The following is a 23,998-nucleotide window of genomic DNA, read 5'->3' as shown; positions in this document are numbered from 1 at the left end:
AGTGAGGAGAAAGATTTCAATGGAGAGGCAGGATGATGAGGGAAGGGTCTGTTACTGTTGTCCTGGTAACAGATGCAGGGAAGAACAGGGAAATATGGGTAGAGGGAGAGGAGGCGGGTAAAAGAGTCATTTGGCAAACCACAAGCGTTTGGCAGGACCTAGTGAGTGATAAGGAATAGTCAAGGCTGGTGCTCATGTCCTAGCTGGGGTAACTGGTTGGATGTTCCAACCCGGAGCTGGGGAACCCAGGAAAAAGTGTCAATTGGCAAGGAGAGAAAATGAGGACTTTGACATTAAACACATTAAGGGTATATTGCCAGTGCAATGTCCAAGTGGATGTCTCTAACCAGCTATTGGATATGTAGGTGTGAGTTTATAGGAGGGATCAGAGTGGTATCCAGGTGTTCCTTGGAGTCTAGGTGAGCATGAAGTCAAGGAAGGGATTAGGACAGCCAAGAGAGAACATGCTGAGTGAGCACTACAGAAGGCCCCTGAGAGATCCCATGGAGCTGTGATTCATAAAGAGCATCTCAGCAGTGATACAAGGGCCTGAAGCTCCCCTCAGTCAGTGGTGGGTTCCCTCATCTCAGCCCCAGGGTGGCAGTTGGGGTCTTATACCACCTGTGTGTCTAGGGAATGCCATTGAAGCTGTCCTTGGTGATAATTCAGGTTTGCCAAGCATCCCAGGCCACTATTCTACTGAATGTGGAGATGGGTAAGGAAGAGGTTAGACCATGTGAGTCTGAATTAACCCCAGACATATTCTGAAAGTGGGATTTTAAAAAATCGTTGGTATGTTTTGGTAACATGGCTGAGGTTACCCCTCTGGTCTGCGATGACACTAGCATTGGAGCTGGGGTCTGCTCCCAAAGCCATTATCCCTGTACTAAAGGACAGAAAAGAACAGGGCAGGAGCTGGCAGGAAAGGCCCTATGGAAGAGGGGCAGAGAGCATCCAGGTGGAGGTAATTGTTGGAGCAGAAGCAAAGGGGCAGTTTGCTGGCTGAGGAATGGCAAGAGATGTGTCTGGAAAGGGAGGTTCAGCCCAAGGGGGCAGGTCTTCCTATACCAACCTAGGTGAGTCTGTGTGCTTAGTCACTGAAGGCCACATGAGGGGAATAATGCACCCCCCTTTGTGGTTTAGAAAGATTCTCTCTTGTATCTAACACCTTTCCAGGTGTGAGATGTGCTCTTTTCACCCACATCCTGCAATCCCCTTCAGGCTTCACAACAACCTATAATCCTCATTCTAAAGGCACAGAGCCACTGCTCAGGGGGTGTGAGTAGGTTCCTCAAAGTGGTGGAGTTGGGACCCCAGAACAGGCCTTGCATCTCTCAGCCCTGGTCCCTACAAACTCACACCTCCACTGGTGGGAATAGCAAAGGCAGGAGTACTCTGGAATCTGTGACAATACTCCTCCCTAGATATGGTAAGTGGGCAGAAGAAGCTAATGTTTGCTCCCTTCCACCTCAGATCCAGGGGCAGAATCTCTTAGGGGTGTCCAGAGGCTGTGAGCCACAGAAGGCTTTATCTATGGTGTTTTCCTTGCTCTTGCCTCTCATTTTGGTCTAAAGATGCTGGTTTTCTTTGGGAAGCCCCATAGATTAGGGAGTTAGAGTGACCCAGGTAGGACTCAAAAGAGGGAAAGAAAAGCCTGTTCTGAGTTCTGTAGAAGGGAAACTTTGCTGCCCGGTCTGTCTGGGAGATGCTGTGACCCAGCAAAATTGTACCTGTGGTGGGAGCTCTCAGTCTGCTGGAAGTGTTAGGGAGCTGCATACAAAACCCTACATTGTGGAATAATGAGTGGGATTGGAAGGTTTTACAAGCTCACTCGTGTCCCCAAAAATTCATGTTAAAGTCCCAAATACCCAGTACCTCAGAATATAACCTTATTTGGAGATAAGGTTTTTAAAGAGGTTATTCAGTTAAAATGAGGGCATTAGGGTGGGACCTTCATTCAGTAGGACTGGTGTCTTTATAAGAAGAGAAAGAGGCACTAGTGACACCCACACAAAGGGACAACCATGTGAAAAGGGCACAGGGAGAGACCTCATAGGAAACCAATTCTGCTGACACCTTGATCTTGAACTTTAGCCTCTAGAACTATGAAACATAAATTCTGTTGTTTAAACCATCCAGTCTGTGGCACTTTGTTGTAGCAGCTGGAGCAGACTAGCAAAGAATGCAAGGTGGTAATAAAATTAGTGAATTATGGTATCTCAAATTCAAGCTGCTATACCTACAAAACCATTTACTCCCTGATCTGCTTTTCATCTCCCCAAAATAGATGTTGCTTGAAGGATGAGAACATTCCCAAAGCCTTTATGCCCTGACATTTTCACATAAATATATGATTTATTCAAGAAAACTAATTAGTTAACATATACTGACCGAGTAGAAGACTGGACAGTGGACAGTCACCATCAGCAGTGCAGGTGCCCTGCATTTTTATATAATGTCACTCAGTCCTCAGAACAGCCTTTCACTGTGCGCCTTATGAACCCGAGCTACAGGCAGGGTGGGTAACTTGTCCCAGGTCACAGCTGTAAGTGCCAGAGCTAGTATCAAACCCAGGCCCAGCCAAGTCTAGAATATGGTTATTTCCACTAACCTTTGTATTTAGGTCCCTGAGGGATTTAAAAGAAAACAGGGGCCCTGCATCTTCCTTCCCCAGTTTCACAGTCATTCTGAAAACAAGATATATACAAATGAAAAAGTGATGAGCTGTCCCAGGTGATATACCTATTTGCCATGCACCTAGAACTTTTGGGCTCTGGTCTCAAAAACACCCACATGACTGCCTGGTGCAACAGGGTTTCATAAAAAGGTCCACAGTGAAGACTTTGGCCTTAAGGGCTTTGCTTGCAGACATCATCCCAACACTTGCAGTTTTCTTGGTTCACAACACCAGCCTAGTTTTGCCCTAGTAGTTGATTTAACTGTGGCTGTGACCCTGCATTCTCAGCTAAATATTCCTGGTCCCTTGTCTTTGGTCTCTGACCTCCCCATCTGTCCTGGTTGCAAACTGTGTACTCCTTTCCACACCTATTCTGACTGGTGCCTGCAATGATGCTACAGCTGGCTCAGCAGCTCCTGGATCTGATTGCAGGTGGTGATATGTAAAAGTCATTCTGGACTGGTAATGGTCACACAAATGAAAAGACTTACCACTTCAAACAATTTCAATAATGGTTTTGGCATTTTGATTTGTGCAATTCCCTTCTCCTTGCTGAAAATCCATGTGCACACTTATTCTGACTGATTGGCTTGTGAGAAGGCATCAACACACACATCATCAGTGAAAATGCACGCAAAACAAAGAGCATAGAGGAATTTAAGTTACAGTGGTACAACTCTCTGAGCAGAGTAAGCTCAGATGAGTGGAACCAAAAAATATAAAAGACAGGTGTGGAAAAGAGTGAAAAGCTGTACCTTCAGTATCAAGTGAAGGACTCCCACTAATCACAGCCATCTCCTCTGCATGGGTTCATCTCTGAGTACAAAGGCAGCAAGTTGACTTAACTTCATTTGATAACTCTCATTGAGAAGGATTTGAAGATTTATACTAGGGGACATTTTTGTGATGGATCAGTTATGTCTGCCAGCGACACAGGCTACAGAGTGGTGGCATGTGGCCCACTGATTTGGCATACCACTTAAGCCACATTCATTGCCTATTAGATTCCTCATGTACCCCATCCATGCAGAATTGGCTCCCCCTTTGTCAAAGATGCTACAACCAACCCCATGTGTGGTATGACCTGCCCCTGATGATCATCTACCTGGACTTTCCCTTCTGACTAGGCTAGTTCATCCAGTCCCCACTTCTATCTGACCCCAGCTTCCTGCTTGAGAAGAATAAACAAGCAAATATATAAAGCATTTGGCATTGTCAGCAGGTAGTAGGTACTCCGTAAGTTACTAATCATCTTACTACATCACAACAGTCAGTCTTCCTTAATAAATGATAATTGAGTGCCTAGTATGTATCAAGTATTCTCTGTAGTTTCTCTCATTAAATCCTGCTGACCACCCTAGAAGGTAGGTGCTCCTCTTATAGTTCCCATTTTATAGACAAGGAAACTGAGGCACAAGGCCTGAAACCACCTGGTCAAAGATAGGTAACTTGTAAGTGATGAACCAGGGATTTGACCCCAGTCATGTCTGGTTAAAAGCTGATCCCTTTTCAGTGTTTGCCATGCAGGCTTTCTCCAAGCTGATCTCCCAACCACAGTCAGAACATTCCTCCCTTCTTTTAGGCCCCTGTATACAGTCTAAGGATCTTCAGTACTCACAGTACTGGGTGTTAGTCTGTACTTCTTATCTACAGAACAAGAAGGTACCTTCTGGGTGTCCTTGTGCAGTTTTGGTAGGACAAAGTCATGAACTTATGCCCAGCATCCATTCCTACTCCCCAAAACTCTCCAAAAACTCTGGCCACAAATCTGAGACCCCAAGAGTTGGCTGGTAGATGCTGCTGTTCCCATTGGCTCCCAGCTACCTTTGCATTTACATCAGGGAAATTACTTTAATGCATTTACTTGAGCATTCATTCTGGCTGACATCTTCCATGGAACCTTTTGAAGCAGGAGAGAAAAAGACTTCAGAAGTGAGTACGATTTCAAGGGCTTTGTCCCTGTGCTGATCTGGTTCCATGGGGACACTGTTCCCCTCAGAGGAAGCTGCCCTGGCTACCTAGTCACCAGGATCACATGGGTACCTGCACAGCTACCATGCTGTGCTGCAGGTGAATTTCTCGATGCTCTCAGCTTCCTCCTGTGCTCCCCCCCTCTTCAGTTGGTGAGTGTAAGTGAGGCAGTCTGGATATGGACTTGGAAAGGGCCAGCGGGGAGGGAGAATGGGGTTGGATGCATCCTGCAGATTAAGCCGTGGAGCAGTGGCTGGGGCACCTCAGGCATCCTCCATACATTTGTCCACCATCTCAGAGGATACAGTTACCTTCCTCCATTCCTACATTGTGGAGTCATACCTGGCCTTTTGCTGCCCACATACAGCCATAGATTTCAACCCAATTTCTAAGCCAATTCTGACCAAGGCAGGAAGTATACCAGTGGCCCCGGTACCAACATCTAGTCATGTCCTACAATTCTGAGCCCCAGGATAATACTTGGGGAGCAAGCACTGTGGATTCACCACCTGGACCCCACCTGCAGTGCCTCCTCTGGAGATCTGGTGGATAAAACCCCTGTTGGGATAGTTCTGAAGCATGTTCTACACCAGGGGTGACTAATCCACGACCCAGGCCTGGAGTGGCTATGAATGCGGCCGAACACAAAATCATAAATTTACTTAAAGCATTACTTTGTTTTATTACTAACTTTTGTACTAAGTTTCATTACTTAGATATGTATATTTTCTAAATTAGTAATTATAAACTTGGGACCTGCTCAACAATTTTAGAAGATTATCAAGGCCTTCCAGTGAGGATGGAAACACAGGTAGACACACTGTGCCTCCTCACACAACCAGAAGAAGGACAACAAATTTAAAAAAAAAAAACAGAACTGCCATAAAATTGAACTGTATGGAAGTTCAACAACCAAGGAGTTAAAGAAGAAACATTCATCCAGACCGGTAGGAGGGGTGGGGATGGGCAGTTGGGCAGAGAGGACTGTGGCAAGGCAGCAGCTGGAGGACTGGGGCAAGTGAGTAGGCAGCTGGTGGTCTGGGTGAGGCAGTAGCTGGCAGACTGGGCATTCCCACATTTATGTGCAGATAAACCAGGAAGAATAACTGGGGAGTGAGACAGACTACACAACCCAAGGTTCCAGTGCAGGGAAATAAAGCCTCAAAACCCCTGACTTAAAAAAACCTGTGGCAGGAAAAACTCCCAGCCTCACAGGAGAGACCCTCAGGGTCCTAGAACATACACAAAACCACCCACCTAGGAATCAGAACCAGAAGTGCCTACTTTGCTTATAGATAGTGGGAGAAGTTATTGAAAACCAGCAGAAAGCTGAGCAAGTGGCACTGTTCTCTCTCAGACCTCTCCCCCATTGACAGCATCATAACACAGTGACTTGGGTTGCCTCACACTGGAGAATACCTAAGGCTCTGCCCCTTGCTACAGGCACACCAATACAAAAAAAAAGGCCCAAATAAAAGGACAGATCAAAGGTCCAGAAAAAATACAACTAAGTGTCAAAGAGATAGCCAACCTATCAGATGCGCAGTTCAAAACACTGGTAATCAGGACACTCACAGAAATGGTTGAGTATGGTTGCAAAATAGTGGAAAAAGTAAAGGCTATGAAAAGCGAAATAAAGGAACATGTACTGGGAATCAACAGTGACAGAAAGGAAACCAGGACTCAACAGTTTGGAGCAGAAGGAAGAAATAAACATTCAAGGAGAACAGAATGAAGAAACAAGAATTGAAAAAAAATGAGGAGAGGCTTAGGAACCTTGGGGACAACTTTAAAAGTTCCAACACCTGAATCCTAGGGGCACAGAAGGAGAAGAGGAAGAGCAAGAAATTGAAAACTTATTTGAAAACACAGTGAAGGAGAACTTCTCCAATTTGGCAAAAGAAATAGAATTCTGGGAAGTCCAGGAAGCTTAGAGAGTCCCAAAGAAGTTGGACCCAAGGAAGCACACACCAAGGCATATCATCATTATATTACCCAAGATTAAAGATAAGGAGAGAATCTTAAAAGCAGCAAGAGAAAAGGAGACAGTTGTCTACAATGTAGTTCCCATAAGACTATCAGCGGATTTCTCAAAAGAAACCTTGCAGGCAAGAAGGGGCTGGAAGGAAGTATTTGAAGTCATGAAGAGCAAGGACCTACATCCAAGATTACTCTATTCAGCAAAGCTATCATTTCAAATGGAAGTGCAGATGAAGTGCTTCCCAGATCAGGTCAAGTTAAAGGAGTTCATCATCACCAAACCCTGATTATATGAAATGTTAAAGAGACTTATCTAATAAAAATAAGATAAAAAATGAACAGTAAAATGACAACAAACTCACAGCTATTAAAAACTGAACCTAAAAAAAAAACCCAGAAATGAACTAAGCAAACAACTAGAACAGGAACAGAATCAAATGGAGATCATATGGAGGGTTATCATCAGAGAGAGGGTAGGAATGGGGGTAAAGGTAGGGAATAAGAAGCATAAATGGTCAGTACAAAATAGACAGGGAGAGGTTAAGAATGGTGTAGGAAATGGAGAAGTCAAAGAACTTATATGTAGACCCATGGACATGAACTAAGGGGTGTGGGAGTGTGGGTGGGAGGGGATTTGCAGGGTGGAGGGAAATAAAGGGTGGGAAATGGGACAACTATAATAGCACAATCAATAAAAATGTATTTGAAAAAATAAATAATTAAAAATAAACAAAGATTATCCGAAGGGCCCCTGCATAATTAGGGTTATTATGTGAGGACTCTTTTGTTTATCTGTGGTGTCAGATATTAACAAAAATTATGCAAGGGCCTTTTTTTTGCTCATAAGTTTTCATTAGTGTTTGTATATTAAATGTGTGGTCCAAGACAACTCTTCTTTTTCCAGTGTGGCCCAGAGATGCCATAAGGTTGGACACTCCTGTACTGTTCCCTAGAGGTCTTCAGTAAGACCAGGCTGTAGTTCCCTATATAGGTCATGTGGTTGATAACAGCCACTCTTTCTCCTATTGGTATTTCCTAGGATAACTTTCTAAATAAATTACTTATGCTTAAGCACTTGCCTCCAGTCTGCTTCTGGGAGAACCATGACATCTTCACACACTATTTCCAGACTCTCCTGGCTGCCCCCAGCTCGGGGATGAGCCCTCCAGAAGACACATGCTGGTTCAGTCCAGTGGGCTTGGCCTTCCTCTCTCCCCACCTTCCTTTTCTAACTTGTTATACTTCTCCCACCACCACCTTCAGGAATAAGGTCTGGCTGTCAGCTGGGGTCTTGCCCATTGGGACCTTAAATATTGGCCATTATCTGGGGTCCCTCCATTTCGTTCCATCCATCCCAATGGCAGCAATCTCCAGCATCTTACTCATGACCCTTGAAGCTGCTTGGATCATGTAGTTGGTGCTGTCACAGCTTCAAAGTCAAATCTTCATTCTTTCCTTCCCATGAGTTGAAGGACCTGGCTCAGAAAGGAGGAATTCAGTGCCCCAGGCAGAGATAGGACTACTTAATACAAAGACCTGAAGTTTAGGAAGCAGACAGGTATGTGTTCAGATCTCAGCACTGCCATGTACAAATTGCTCTGCCCTGTGTGAGTTCATCTTTGAGATTCAGCATCTTTATCCTTAAATGATAGGTGGTGGATATGGCTTGTACTTTCTCTTCCATAGTATAGAGTTGGATAGTGGCTGCCCAGCCAGGGATGGCATTCTCAGCACTCCTTGGATTTAAGTGACTAGTTCTCACCAGTGGAATATGAGTGGAAGGGATGTGTGTCTTTTCCAGGCCAGTGCTGTTAAGAAACAGTTGTATCTTCATCATCTCTTTCAACTTCCTCCTAGATGTGGTCTTTCAACTTCCTCCTAGATGTGGACGACTTCAGAGTCCAAGTCTGGATGTCTGAATCACCATGTGGAGGAGAGCTGTGTGCCAATCAGAAACAGCAGCATTGGAGCATGTGAGCAAAAAAAATATATATTTGTGAAACTACTAAATCGTGGGGGGTTATTTACAATAGCAAAAAATATTTGTGAAACTAATATTTTTTTCGATTCAGAGTCCTTTCACTTGTTCATGCAGAGATTCTACACACTGAGCACATTCTTTTCTGAGAGCTGTATGTTAGCAGATGTCATTGTTGCTGCAGTGTTTCTGAGAAGAGTGAGAATGTAGTTAAGTAAATATTTTTCAGGAAAGATATATCTTTTGATACTTTTTCTTCCTTTAGACATGTGAATATGGAGGGAATTAACACAGAAATATCTTTTTGAAGATCTGTCCCTTAATTTTTACTTAAGAATTACAGATATACAGAAAAGTGCACAAATCATAAGTGGTAAGCTTCATGGGTGTTACTAGTTGATGGTATCCATGAAACTAGCACTCCAGTCAAGAAGCTTTTAGTACCAGCACCACAGAAGCCCCTGTTGTGCCCTTTGTAGTCACTTCCTAGCCTAGGCTTGCATATGCACTTTCCCAAGTCCTACCTGTCTGCCTTGGAACTTCATAGGAACAGAATCCTACAGTATGTAATGTTTGTGTTTGGCTTCTTTCCTTCAGTGTTACATTGGTGATATCTATCCATGCTCCTCCAACATATGTAAATTTCAGGTGCTCTGCATCCTTGAAAACTCTTGTCTGTCTTGCATTTTAGTGATTCTGCTGGGTATGTAAAGGGATTTCACTGTGGTGTTAATTTGCCTGATCAGTAAAAGATTGAGCCTTCTTACATATAATTATTGGCCAGTTGGACATTCTCTTGTTAAAGTGAATCTTCTAGTCTTTTACCCAGGAGTTTAGTGGGCTAGCTGTCATCTTACTGATTTGTAGGTGCTCTTTTATGTATTCTGGATACTCTAGTTTTTTAGTACCTTTTAAAAAGCTTCCTACTTCTCACCCAGATACTTCACCCTGAGTATTTTGGTTGCTTTGGCATCAGTGAAAACCTGTTGAGTACAAGCATCTAATAGACTTATTCTTCCCCAGCTTTCAATAACAGCTTCATGCTGCCATGTTCCTCTTCAAAGTTCAGGGCGACTCCTCTGCACATAGAGAGGCTGGAGAAGTCTGTGTCTGGCCTCCTCCCTCCCTCCTCCACCTCCCTCTATGCCTCTTTTTCACTTTTGGTACCCACTGCCTGGGTTACATTCCCACGGGCCTTGGTCATATCTGGAGAAAAAAAAACGAAAATGAATTATTTTTGAGTTGTCCGGTAACCAGGTTCCATTCCCTTTGTTTTTTGATGGCAGGTGGGAGGGGTGGAGTTTGACCTTAGAAAGTGGCTAGGGCCATCCCACCAACCTGTCACTGTGCCTGGGATTCTACCAGTAAAGCTTTAATCCAAAAATGGCAGCAGCTAGTTACAACATAAAGGAGTTATTTCAGTATTTTAACAACAGGTTTATGTGCTCCAGAACATACCAGCCGGATCTCAGTCACACTCATTGCTAAGCCCTAACCAGGCCTATGGTGCCAGGCTAATTCACATCTTAGCCTCACCCTTGACTGATTCCAGAAGGAATAACTCCTGGAAACCCCTCTGGCTCATTTCCATCCTGTAACACTATCCTTTAGATCCTCAAACCTGATGCCAATCACACATACCTATTCACAAGTCAACAGCTTCATGGATTCTACTTTGTTAAGCTCCATAATAGAGCATTTTGGGAGGCCAGAGGAAGAAAACTTTCATGATAGAATTACAGGCACCATGAGAGGTGATTGAGGGAGATATTTTCATAGGGGGTCAATCCAGCTAGCTTAAGTGAACCAGCCAAAGGATGTGCTTCATGCTGTTCTTGGACATCTTTCCAGAGGGTGGATATACATTACTCTGGGCTGCCTAATTTTCCCCAGAGCACAAAACTGAAAGGTCTTGTGGAAGTTATTGTCTTGACATTTCGACTGAGCCATTTCCCCTCCAGGTGGGTGACCCAGAGCCTATTCGTGTTGAGCAGAGACCAAAAATAACATCCCCTGGTTTTAAAGCCATGTCCCCCAAAGCATTTCTTCCTGCACATCCAAGTTCTCAAAGGGTATTTTTTAAAAGGTTAGGCATCCCCTCTGGGAAAGGCATTTTCTTGTCTTATTTGAGCAAAGAATATGCTTAAAGCATCCAATTGACCCTGCCAGCCTGAGCAGAAGGAGGATTTCATCTAAGAGGATCAATATGAGAGCAAAACTTGAAGCACTTTTAAACCAGTCATTTTTTAAATGAAATACATGCTCATGAGCAAAAATTCAAATAATACAGAAGGTCTGAATACTCAGCCTAAATTTTTAGCACTTTGAGCATAAGTAAGCATGTTACCAGCACTATTCCCATGGGTGCACCAGTCAGCATAAACTAAGTTATGCTGTGGCAACAAGTAACCGCAAAATCTCTGTGGCTTACAACCACAAAGGTTTATTTCTAATTCAAAGTACATGTCCACTAAGGATTGGTTGTGGTTCTTTTACATGTCCCTTTCACTCTAGGACCCAGGCTGGCTGAGCAGCCTGGGCCTCAGGCTGGCTGAAATTTGCTCTCATAATAAAAGGAAAACAGAGAACTAAATGACATCAGACAATGGCTCTTAAAGCTTCTGCCCACAGGCAACCTATGTCTTTGGCCAGAGTAAGTCACATGGCCAAGCCAGAGGTCAATGTAGAAAAAAAACAATTTTTTTAAAAGATCAAGGGGGCCCTGGCTGGTGTAGCTCAGCGGATTGAGCGCGGGCCTGCGAACCATGCGATCGCGGTTCGATTCCCAGTCAGGGCACATGCCTGGGTTGCAGGTCAGTTCCCAGTGCGGGACACATGAGAGGCAACCACACACTGATGTTTCTCTCTCTCTCTTTCTCCTTTCCTTCCCCTCTCTCTGAAAATAAATAAATAAAATATTAAAAAAAAAAAAAGAAGGGGAAGGGAGGGAGAAAGAGAGAGAGAGAAACGTCAGTATGTAGTTGTCTCTTCTACACCCCACACCAGGGACCTGGCCCACAACCCAGGCATGTGCCCTGACTGGGAATTGAACCAGTGGCCTTTTGGTTCGTAGGCCGGCACTCAATCCACTGAGCCACAGCAGCCAGGGCAGAAAGCAAATATTTCAATTAATTATACCACCTTCCATCACAGACAAATGTTGGAATGATCTTCTGCTTTTATAGACCACTTATTCCTACTACCTGTAGACTCCTGTACCCTGTAGAGTGCTCTCTCCCTGGCATATCCCAAAGCATATTCTGCACAATGCCATTTTCCCTAATGTTAGTAAGTGTTGGGAGACTAAAGGGTTCCATTACTAAATAAGTTTGGGAAATACTGGGTTACGTGGGGGTTTTTACTGCAGGGGTTCTTAGAACCTTTAATAGAAAGTGCATTGTTTGTTTTAAAGGAAATGGTGGATGGGGCCCACTGCCTGGTGCTTCTGGGTCAGTGGTCATAACTTTGGCTGCCCATTAGAATCAACTGGGGAAGAGTTTAAATATCTCCTGATGCCCAAGCTATACCCCAAACCAATGACTTAGGCATCTTTTGGATGTGGGTATTGCTTAGAGCTCTACTGGAAATTCTAATGGCAGCCAAGTTTGAGAACCATTTCTAGGGAAGATGATAAATCTGAGAATTTGGTCTTTCATAGGCTCAATCTAGCAGTCAATACTCAAAAGGGGCTAGGGTTGATTTGTAGCAGTTTCTTGCAGGAATTGAGCAGACTAGCTGTAGCCAGAATGTTCAGCACAGTCTAGATGAACCAGAAGAATGTAATGACCCCAAAGAACCTGATGACTCAAGGTTCTGATGTTGGCAGAGGCCTCCTACAGTATAAATGGTAGCACTGGCACCCTTATCTCTGTGGACTTGGCTGTGCCGAGGCCTGAGCCTCCACCCCTGGCGCTCATGCTGGTACATGACCAAATTTATTTCTGAACTCCACACCAAACAGGAATGTTTCTATGGCCTTTGCCCTTAAGAAAACATTAAACTCTTTAACAAAGTCAGTAGTGTCTTTATATGGATCTTCATCTATCCTGTTGGAACCCCCACAACACTGTGCATGTTCTCAGACTTACCAGATCATAAAACTTTTTATAAAGGGCATCTAGGTACTGGCGTTCCATGGATCCCTTCACTCCATAAAATCTTGTCCTATGCTATGTCAGGAGAACTTTCAGACCCACTTAAAGGAGATACTATTGTTATCTCTTGAATCAAGTCCCTTCCTCTTCTGAAGGAGTGATGAAATATGCACCCCCTAGGGGCTGATATGGGAAATTACCTGCCTCTCTGGCTGGAAGGAGCTTTACACTGAGTGAGATCTGCTATTGCTGGGACCTTCCTGTTGAACAGAAGAGTATTAAGTATTATGGACACCTTATCACCCAAGTAGAGTGTTCTCCTCAGGTATGCAGAGATCCTGAAGGTCAGTAGAAAACCAAAAGATGAACCTCTGAAGTATTTTGTGCTCAGTTTTCTCTCATCAGCTGTCTTTAGAAATAAGTCTGGAAAGAGTGAGGCAGGGGCTAGTGTAGAAACTGCCAGAGACATATTCTGTGTTCTTCCCTCAGCAAGGTGATTGAGTATATAACCACTGCATCCCTCGATAATTCATGGGGCCACAACACCACAGTCAGAGTTACCCCCTTACACTTGGACATCCCCCTATCAGCCATTGCATGCACAGTATGGTAAGGAAATAATCCATTCCATCTGTCTCCCTAGCCTCCCTGAGGTTCCCCAAATTGGGGCTGGTGCTCACTCACTTCTGCATCCCCATTATCCAGTACAGTGCCTGGCACATGGTAGATACTCATAAACGTTGTACAACAGAATACAAGAATATCTCTTGTCTTAAAGGACCCATATAATCTTAAGGGTGAAGTTGCCCATGTCTGTTTTACAGTATTAAATTCAGATAAACCCCAAGGAAGCAGGAAGAGCATTTATATTCTTTTGATGTCCACTCTGGGGACTATAGTCCACATTGGGGACCATCAGCTCAGGTTTAGAGATTAACAGCTTTACTGAGGAAATGGAAAATTAAGACTTGTGTTTTGGGTTATGGAATGGAATTGATTCCCTTTATGACTCTCAGTGGAAAAGAGAAACATTTTCATCATCTCAATTTATAAAAAGCAATCTTAAGGCCAAAAAGAGATAAGTGGAGTAATTTCAGAAACCCTCAATTTAGGCAGTTTCTTAAATCCCACAAGTCTGAAATTGCTACATGTGAACTTTTCCACAAGCATTGCATTTCCCAGGGCCAGCTGATCCTCAGAGAGCCAATCCAGCAGGTTAAGGGCACTGTAACGTGGAGGCTAGGACAGGAGCAGGAAGGGAATGTTGAGAGCTGAGTGTGGTCGCAACTTTGAATGGCAGGTTAAGAGTCAGAGCTTTATATTCTAGGCTAAGATTTTAGTATATCTGAGAATTATGTTGAACATTGAAAACACATCTGCTTGTACTTTTCTCCAACTCCCTATGAGATTCTTCTTTAGCAGGTGTGGCATAAGAAGCTACTCAGAAAGTCAATTTGAGCAGGTAAATGGCATCATAGTGTAGGAAGCCCAGCAACCTGGGTTCCCAAGCATAGCAGCAAACTGTCATCTGTGTCCTGCTCTATTTCTCACCTTGACCCTTTTAGTGCACACCTGCCTGACTTCCATCTGCCAGCAACCCTGCATCCCAAGAGAGCTTGAGGGCTCTCTGGCCCCAGAGCCACTCTGCCCTCACTGACAGCAGGCAAGGAATGCCAGGGGAATTAACACATCCTGGAGTGACCTTGAACTAGTGCTGATGGGAAGGGTGTATATTCTCCCCACTCCCTCATCCACAGAGTAAGAGAACTTGGAGATGCATGTTCTATGCTGTCTCTCGGAGGTCCACAGCAAGGTTGAGCTCCAGCTGCCCACAGGGGCCACTGTTGATGACACATCCTCTGTGGGCTTCCCTCCCTTCTCTGTCTTACTTCCTGTCCCCTAGCTGTTTCCAAAGTTCACCTCCCAACCACCTGTCCTCAGACCCTTGTCTCAGGTTCTGCTTCTGGGAGAACCCAAATCACAGCTGTCAGTGAGAGCTGTATGACCTTGGACAAGTAGCTTAGACCCTGGGAGTCCCAGCTTCCTCATCCATGAAATGGGGATAATGTTACCTAAGCCATAGAACAGGAGTCACAAATAGGAGATAAGGGACTAGATGTCCCATGAAAGCAGATTTTATCTGGTCTCCAGGTGGTTTTAAAATAATTTACTATGCCTAGACGGTAGGTAGAAAATAGATAGGGGGAGGGCAAGAATAGTATGGGAAATATAGAATCTAAAGAACTTGAGACACATGGTCATAAACTAAAGGGGGAATGGTGGGGGAGGGGGTGTGGAGGGTGGAGGGAAATGAAGGGGGGAAATAGAACAACTGTAATGGCATAATTAATAAAATATATTTTAAAAATAAATAAATAAATAAAATAATTTACTATGATAGAGTCCATGGATTGCATTCTGAAGAAAACATATAATGTACATATAAGTCATAGAGAATCATGTAATAAACATCTGTATCACATGTTCTCCCAGCTTATGAAATAGATCAGTCCCAACACTGCTGAGCCCCAGGGTGACCCTGCCCAGCCTGTCCCCTCTACCCTGAAGAGGTCACCAGTATGCTGAATTTTATGCTTATCATCCCCACACTTTATCCACAGTTTTACTTTAGATGTAAATGATACATTGTTTAGTTTTATATTTTTATAAACTGAGAAATTTCCAATCAAAATACATATTTCCAACTCCCTTTAGAAATAATCAGAAGATCCAACCAAGCTGGACTCACATTTTCACTTGTGAGCAATAGCCAGTGCTTAGTCGTTGGGGACCTAGTAGATGGGGCCAGAGTCCCCATGTGCCCATAGTGCCCGCCACACACTGCTGTCCTTCCCTTGGCTGCATCTGCCCTTCATTTAGGTGCCTTTGGTTTCCTGAAGACATCTGAGCTGGGAGATTCTCATCGAAAGAACCTTTCCAGTGAGATAACCCGTGGGAGCTCTTTGCAAGGAGCCTGGCACAGAATTGGTGCTAAATGAAATGACTCTTATCATTGCCAATGTCAGTGAAATCCTAGGAGGCAGCCAGCTTCAGTACTTTTTTTCTTGAGGCTGATTAAGTGACATGATGAGGGCAAGGCCACCCATGTGGACAAAGGTGGTATCAGGACTGCACCCAGCTGGCTTAGGCCAGAGCATCTGCAAGTCTACAGGGTCCCAGCTTAAGGGCCAGGTATTCCACACTGATCTCCCTCAGGTCTCATGTGGGCATCAGCTGAGTTTTGCCAAGGCCACCCCCAGCCTAGGCCCACCTGCCTCTTACATAGCCCTCTCTTTCAAACCAGAGGCTGGGGAAGGTGGGGAGACCTTTGGCCAAACAATTCCCATCTCATCTCCCAGATGAGAGAGAAAGAGATGCACCAGGGTTCCACCTCCCAGAGCAGATCCGCCATCTCGCCAGGCACGGAGGTGGACATTGGGCCCTATGAATCACTGCCAACGGATAGAGCTTTGTTTTCCTTGCTGAGTCCCCAGACCAGGGGCCGGCTAGAGAGAGGGCTCTTTCCTGAGGGGCTGGACTTTCCCACAGGAACAAAGTAGGGCTTGTTAGCTGAGCATGAATCTTGGCGTGGGGTGGCCTGGGCCAGGCTCAGTGCTGCCAGGCGGCAGCTCAGCGATATCAGGCAAATTCCGCCTTCCGCACAGCTGGGGCTGACAGCAGGAAGCCCCAGGGAGGCTCTGAACAAAGGCAGAAAAATGGGCCACGTTTATTCATTCACTGACCAGCCTGGGCCTGGCTGGCCCATGGGGCCTTGTCTCCATGGTGATGGGCAGCCTTTGGGGCTCTGGGTTGGCTCCTCCGTGACCACAGCCTCTCAGCTCCTGTACACCCTGACACATAGCCACACAGCACCCTGTGGCTGCTTTGGTACAGCTTTGCTCCATGGTGTTTGGGAGAGCATAGGCTAAGCCAATGAAGAATCAAGGGCTTATAAGTGGCCAGGAGGGAGCCTGTGTTGAGTTTTGAAAGCCAGACACATGGCCAGTCTTGGGTGAGTGGAATGAAGGTGATGGGAGCAAGTCCATACACTAGCTAAGTAGCTACTGTGTGCTGGGCCAGGAGAGTGCACATCAAGCCAATTCAGCTTGTCCTTTCCAGTCTCATTCTAAGGTAGCATTTAAAAATAAAGGTCTGTTTGAGCCTAGTGAGCAAGTCACTCCTTTCTGGGGGAAGGAGTATGAGGTAGGGAGGCTTCCCAGAAGAACTGGCATTGATATTGGGTCTTAAGGGATGCAAAGGATGCAAGTGGGGAGGAAAAGGGCATTCCAGGCAGAATAAACAGCTTGAGCAAAGGCCCTGAGGCCTTAAAATATGTGGTATGATAAAGAGTAGTTGAAAGTTTCTATTCAATTTCAAGAGTGAAAGGGGATATACCTGAAAATGAGGCAGTGATGGGAGTACAATGACCATGTGATACGACTAGGAAGCAGGGCCTTCTGCTCTCCAGTCATGGCCCAGAATAGGCCTCTGGGACTTACTTTAAACTGTGAATGTTGAGGGGGGGGGAGGGCACAAGTTAATGTATATCCAGTACTTTGCAGTTTACAGAGCCTTTTCATGTATCCATGATATCTCATTTGGTACTATAGCCACCTTTTTGGAGGAAACCTACAGATGAGAAGACTGAGGCCCAGAGAGGTGCTGGGAGTCTGTGCCAGGAAGTGGCCTGGCTGGACTGGGATTTAGGAGCCTGAGTCTGACATTTATACTCTGCCCATTCTTCTTCACCTCCCTCTCCAGGAGGTTGGGAAGGCACATATCCCAGGAGAGGTGTTTAGAGCCCGGTAATGTCAGTGCCACCTAAACCTCAGGTGCTCTGAGATCTTGAGAAAGGTCTAGGGCCCCTGAAAGATGAGCAAATGATCGTGGTCACCCCCTGGTTGGTGCTCTGAAGTTGTATAACAATTGTAAATGGTCCTTCCCAGCATCATTCCCAACTAGTACCAGCAAGAGCTGAAAACCCCTGGGCAGGGATAGGTCTAAATCCTAGAACAACTTGGAATCTAGATTACAGGAGACATGTCAGAGCCTGGGAACAGGGACAAGAGAGGCCATCAGTGATTATGACCAGAAAATACTTCTTCTCTCTGACAGGCCCATTTCCTGTCTTTGGTCCTGGGTCTTCCAGATTGAGCCAGTGGTGTGCGTGCAGAGGTTAAATTGAGAGCCAATGGCTATCAGAAAAGGAAGTGCCATAAGACACTGATTCATAGCCAGGTTGTCATGGCATGGCATCATTTAATCTTCATATCACCCCTGAGGTAGAATTGTGGTCTCCATTTTACAGGTCATGGCACTGAGTCTCAGAGAGGCAGTGGCTCACCTGAGTCACGTGTCTGTGCAGCAGATCTGAGCACCAGAGCCTGTGCTCTTTACCTGGAAAAAAATGAGAAGAAAAAAAGCAGGAAAGGAAAAAAGGAACGAGGGAGGAAGGAAGAAGGAAAGAAAGAAAAGGGTATGAGAGATGAGCACAAAAAGCCTCCTGCATATTGGCCTCTTCTTAGAGTGGTTTTGGCTTTGGACTAAATAAGAAATGAAAATAAAAATATCTTACAATTATTTAGGACAAAAATGGCAAGTGTGTAACATAGGAGAGTGTGCCCTGCAATCTTGGACTCATGGCAGATGTATTTTGATCACAGCAGTTTTCTGGCTTGGCTTGGTCTCAGCTTCAGAATTCTTCTTACCACAGGGATCAGACAGAGCTGACACACAAGAGAACATGCATCTGTTACCCCTGGTCACTCATTCTGTGCTCTCTGAACAGTTTGCTCACATAAGGCAGATGTAACTATCTTCACTTTACAAACAAGGAGACTGAGGCCCAGAGTGGCTTCCTCTGCAGCACACAGCAACTTTATAACAGAGTTAAGGATGGATGAGAACTGAGGGATCTTGACTCTTACTCTATTCAGGACCTGTTTAGAAGTCCAGTGCAATCAAGGTGGCATTTGAGTATATTTCTCTTTGATCCCTTTTTCTTTCCCCCTGGAAACCCACCCAGTTTCATTTTCCACTGCCGTGGCCAGGAAATGAGTCCTCTGGTGTCATGGAGATATGAGGCATCACTAAATCTGGCCATCCCCTCTAGTGCCCACCCTCACAGGCTTCCTGGGGCATGCGTGAATGCTGCTGCTGCAAATTTGCTCTGACAGTGGTGAGGAGAGGCAAGAGACAGTTGTACAGATCTTCTGAGCCAGAAGTAGCTGCTTGGAGAGGCTCTCCATGCTGGCAGGCCAGGGCACCTTGAGAATAATGAGGGCAACCTAAGGGTTGGGTTCATGGTCCCCCAGCTGACTGCTGATTCTGGATGTGGGCATGAATATCCCAGGCTTCCTGACCTTGCATGTTGGTTTGGCTGCTGAAATGAATGAAGCCTCATTCATAGAGCCAAGTCCCTGCTGTGTATTTTACTCTCTTGTTTTACTTTGACCTTCCTCCTCATCTTCACACTCAGGGGGTGCCAACTATCTACCACCTACCTGCCTGGATCCCTGCCCATGACCTACTCCCAGGTGACTGTGTTTTTCTACTCATCTGCTGGGACATCTTCTTCTTGCTGTCTGCCTTGCAACTATTCCACCTGCCCCTATTCTACCTGGAGGCTTGCCTTCTTACCCATCAACTGCTGTTAGGTACTTCCCAGACATACCTGTCCTGCTCTGGCTTGTTGGCACAGCAAGGCTTTCAACTCCCTTTTCTCCTGGGTACTATTAGTCATCCAGACATAAATTTGCCTAAACCTTTCTTGAGCTAGCTCTGTCCCAGAAATTGCCACCTTAGCTGTAACAGATACTTGTATTGGCTGCCAGGCAAAGTGTCAAGTACTTGTGCACTCACCTGTCTCAAGCACTGGAGGGTGTCTTTTTTTTTTTTTTATATAAGCAGGCTTCATTGGGCAAGTCTGCTTGTAATTTCATAGACTTGGCTCACTTTCTCCTTCCTCCAACTCAGCAATCAGGCTAATAACACAAGCCATCATTTACTGAGCACCTGCTCTGTGCCAGGCACTGTGCTAGGGGCTTTGCCTACATGGGATCATGGAATCTTTGTGATGTTTTTGCAAGGGAGGTAACATGCTCCCCAGTTTTGAAGATGAGGAAACTGAGCTTCAAGGATGGAGGTCACTTTGCTCCAGATCACCCAGCCTGTAAGTGGCGGAGCTGTGTCTAGAAGTGAGGATTGTCTTGCTCCAGAAACCATGCCCACCTTGGCCCACTGCCTTTCCAGCCCAGGAGGGAGCTTAAAGACATCAACCATCTAGAATGCTTGGAACATTGTTGGAATACAGAAAGAATAATTCAGGTGTTATCCCCAAAGAATCGATACTATATTTAGGGAAACAAAAAAACTCATTGCCAGCAAATATTCATGGAAATTTAATATAAAGAAAAATGGCAGCGATTTGACTTCACCTGCCAATGCCAATCACTGGTGATGTCCACTTGAGTACTGTGTGGGATAGGCATCTAAGGTGGCTGTGGAACCAGTGGGAAAAGTTCAACAATCAATTATTAATATCTATTTGGGGCATAGGAGTGGGTGGTAGAGGTACATGTGCCACAAAGCTCATTTCTGTTTCTACACAGTAGTAAACATTGGAATTTTTATTAAGTTCCTCTGTAAAGCAGACCATTAATAGAAAAGGGATAAAGAAATTAGTATGATTAGGAAAGGCTTCTTGAAGGAGGTAAGATATGAGCTGTTTAGGGTCACTGCACCCCAGGAGGTCAGAGGGATTATCACCTGGGCCATGTTGAATATATTCAGGTGTATAAAAAGTTTGATTGTTTCCTATGCCTTGGTTCCCCTTCTTTAAAATAGTTAATTCTGTAAAATGTAAGATTTGGAAGGCCCTTTCTGTTTGCAGTGATCCTAAATAATCCTATCTCGCAAGTATGGAAGACTACAGTTCTCAGCCTTCTGGCTTTCCGTGCATGAACTCTTCATTAGCCCCTTGCAGGGGAATCCTAGCGCCAGAGCTGGGTGTTGTACGGGTGTATGCTGTCCCCATGTGGCTAAATTGGGTATTGCATTAATGTTGGAAGGGCCTCTGCCCCTTGAATTGCTCTGAGCTGCCGTGCGTGGCACTCAAGAAGACTCAGATGCTGAAAAAACAACTCAGGGTCCAGAGGGGCTGCATCTCTGAGCCAAGGACCACTTGTTTGCATGCTCAATCAGCCAATAGTTCTCCCAGTGAGCAGTGTGGATCTTCTATGACCTCACTGCCATCCCCAAATTAGGGAGAAATAACTGACGTGTACCAGACACACACCTGCTAACATTCTTACCTGGTCTGTATTATTTGATCATCACACTGGCCCTGCCAGGTAGTTGACATGATGGATTAGAGAGGTCAAAGCTACACAGCAAATTGAGGACAGGAAAACTCCCTAGAAGAATTCCAGAGCATGGCAAAGAGGACACCAGCCTTCCTCTGGTGGGCTTTAGGACTGTAACTCTGGAAGGCTGGCAAGGAGTCAGAGAAGTTTGAAAAAGCCCCAGTACTCATATACATACCTTAATTCATTCAGCTGTCACTGAGGCACCACCGGTGGCTGTTCACCCAATGCCTTCCACATCCTGCCAGCCCCTGCTCTGTGACCCAGAAGAAGTTACTTGACCTCTCTGAGACCTGCCTCAGTGCTTCAAATGAGGATAATGTCCTTGTTTTTAGGATTTTCATATAAATAATTAATTGAATATAAATAAAGTGCAGTGTCAGGCAGAGAGTGCATGCTCAGAAATTACTCCCTCAAGACTGCAGCATCCACAAGAGCAGGGATTATATCTGCTGTGCTCACTCCTATAACCCCAGCATATCTGCATGGGTCATTTCTTAAAGAAGAGCAAAGTCAGAGGGAGCAGTGGGGTCTTTGCAACTGGATACCTGAGTCCAAGTCCTGGCACTGACTCTTGGTCTGGATGGCCTTGACAAGATACGTAATCTAAGGCTCAGTATTCTCATAGGTATTCTCAGTATTCTGTAGGATGGGGATAACCATTTGCTCTATAGGATGGTGTAGATGAATAGGGGGATAGGAATAAAGCACCCGATATGTAGCTAATGTCCAAATAAATGCTACCTAGCAGTCAGATGACTCTAAAATGGAGATTCATTATTAGCTGTTGGTGCTGTGAGGAGGAGTGACAGTCACCTGCAGCTCTAATCTGGCTTCATCTGAATTCATGTGTTGGGTAGAAGGACAGTGATGGAATGCCCTCCTAGTCCCCAGAAACTACTTCCAGCACAAGGTCACTGAGCCCTTGGTAATGATGGGTTTCCAGTGAAGGGAGACAGGTTATAAACTTGTACTCTCCCCACCCTGGGCAGCTCTGCCCGACCTGAGATGGGGGGCTCAGGGATGGCACACAATGAGGGGCTCTTTCCTCCTATTAAACATATCATACTGGTCTTAGCACACATTAGTGCCACAGTCAGAGGAGGCCTTAAAGGTAGGAAGATAAAGTGGCACAAGTGTGGTGAGCTCTCAGACAGGAGCCTCAGACTTCAACATGCATAGGACTCACCTGCGGATCTTTCTGGAGTGCAGATTCTGACCTGGTGGGTCTGGGACAGAGGCAAGGGGGCTGAGATTCTGCATTTCTAACAAGCTTTCAGGTCACCCCAGTGCTGTTGGTTCAAGGCTATACTTTGAGTATCGAGTTTTAAGGAAAAGCAGGCTAACTCATTTTATAGGTATGCTGTAAGGGTGAATTGCAGCAGACCTGGAATTGGCCTGAGCTATTTTGCTGAAGTAAGAGCTGTACCCGCATAGCATTAACCCCTGGTGAAGGCACAAAGAGTACTGATTTGTGACCATGGGTCCGCCCAGGAGTTTCAGGGTGCTTTCAAATATCAGCTTGTCATCATTTGTTGATATAATGAGATCAATGATCTGCCTCTGATCTCAGTGAGCCCATCAGAGAGCTCTGCTGTGGCTGGTTGCACAGAGTTATGACTGTGTGATCAGCATGTTTTGAGAAGCCCTGTTCTAGATTTCAGCTTGAGCTTCCTGGTTCTAATATCTCATGCGTATGCGTTAGTTGTTCCTAAACTGAAAGAAAAAGCACATCTGATGTAGTCATGCCATGTCAGTGTGACAACTGGAGTTCTTACCTCTTGGGGTTGGTCCCATGCTATGAGGCAACCTTTAGCTGTGATGAATATCCTTACTTTAATGCTGTTACTTTCTTCTCTTTTCATTGTTGTGATTGACAAATGAAAATTGTGTATATTTGAAGTATAAACATAATGTTTTTGGTTACAAAAAATTGTGTGAAATGTGCAGTGATTGCCACAATCAAGCTAATTAACATATCCATCACCTCACATAGTTACAGTGCATGTATGTGTGTGTGATGAGAACATTTGAGATCTACTGTCTTAGCAAACTTCAAGTATGCACTACATTTAACTACAGTCATCATGCTGTGCATTAGGTTATGCTGTTACTGCTTTGCATCTTTTTTTACAATTAATCTTAGATGGGTAAGCATTGACATTTAGGGTCCTGGGAGTTTTGTTGTTGTTTTAGTTTTTGTCTTGCAATGGAGCCCAGTCTAACTGCCACCATTAGTATAATAGGCATGTCCATACTGCCTCCTGAGGCGGGGCCACAGGACTCAGCTCAGTGGACAGATGGTTAAAGCTCTACTCTGTTCTCCGAGGACAGCTGTGGTTTTTGACACTGATTATTCATTGGTATCCCCTGGGGAGCTTTAAAATTACTGGGACTGGCCCCATCCCCAGAGATTGTGATATAATGATGGTTGGGGTATGACCTTGACATTGGGTTTTTAAAAAGCTCTGCAAGTGGTTCTAATATGTAGCCTATATGAATGACTCACATAGACCATGCAGCAATAATATTATTAGAAGTGCTGAGTGTGGGTTGAGAATGAACTACGCTGCCACCGATGGTGAGGGTTGTGAGAGAAAGGGGCCTTTACAAAGTCTCATCTCAGGGGTGCAGTTGGTGTTAAATTTTCTACCTATGATGGTTAATTTTATCTGTCAACTTGATTGGATTAAGGGGTGTCCAGAGGGAACATTTTCTCCAGGTGAGGATGTTTCTGGAAGAGATTAGCATTTGAATCAGTAGACTAAGTAAGTTAAATTTCCATCCCCAATGTAAATGGGCAGCACCCAATCTGTTGAGGTCCTGAAGGGAACAGCTTGAGCTGAAACATCTCATTTAAACTCATTTTCTCCTGCCCTTGGACTGGAATTTATACCATCAGCTCCCCTGGTTCTCAGGCCTTTGGACTTGGACT

General features: G+C 45.0%; 1 protein-coding gene across 3 annotated transcripts in view; it reads left to right on the top strand.

Moving 5' to 3' along the window:
• The window catches only part of ATP2B2 (ATPase plasma membrane Ca2+ transporting 2), a 494,651-nt gene that overhangs the window by 19,569 nt on the left and 451,084 nt on the right, over positions 1-23,998 (top strand). For all 3 annotated transcript variants that reach the window (XM_053668978.1, XM_053668979.1, XM_053668975.1), the window contains exon 2: positions 8,486-8,601. The gene's annotated coding sequence lies outside the window, so the exon portion shown is untranslated. The remainder of the gene's footprint in view (positions 1-8,485; positions 8,602-23,998) is intronic.

This window comes from Artibeus jamaicensis, unplaced genomic scaffold, assembly GCF_021234435.1.
Source record: "Artibeus jamaicensis isolate MK-2021 breed Jamaican fruit bat unplaced genomic scaffold, CSHL_Jam_final contig_519, whole genome shotgun sequence".
Taxonomy (NCBI): domain Eukaryota; kingdom Metazoa; phylum Chordata; class Mammalia; order Chiroptera; family Phyllostomidae; genus Artibeus; species Artibeus jamaicensis.
The sequence above is the reverse complement of the archived record's forward strand: the minus strand, read 5'-3'. Positions and strand labels throughout refer to the sequence as shown.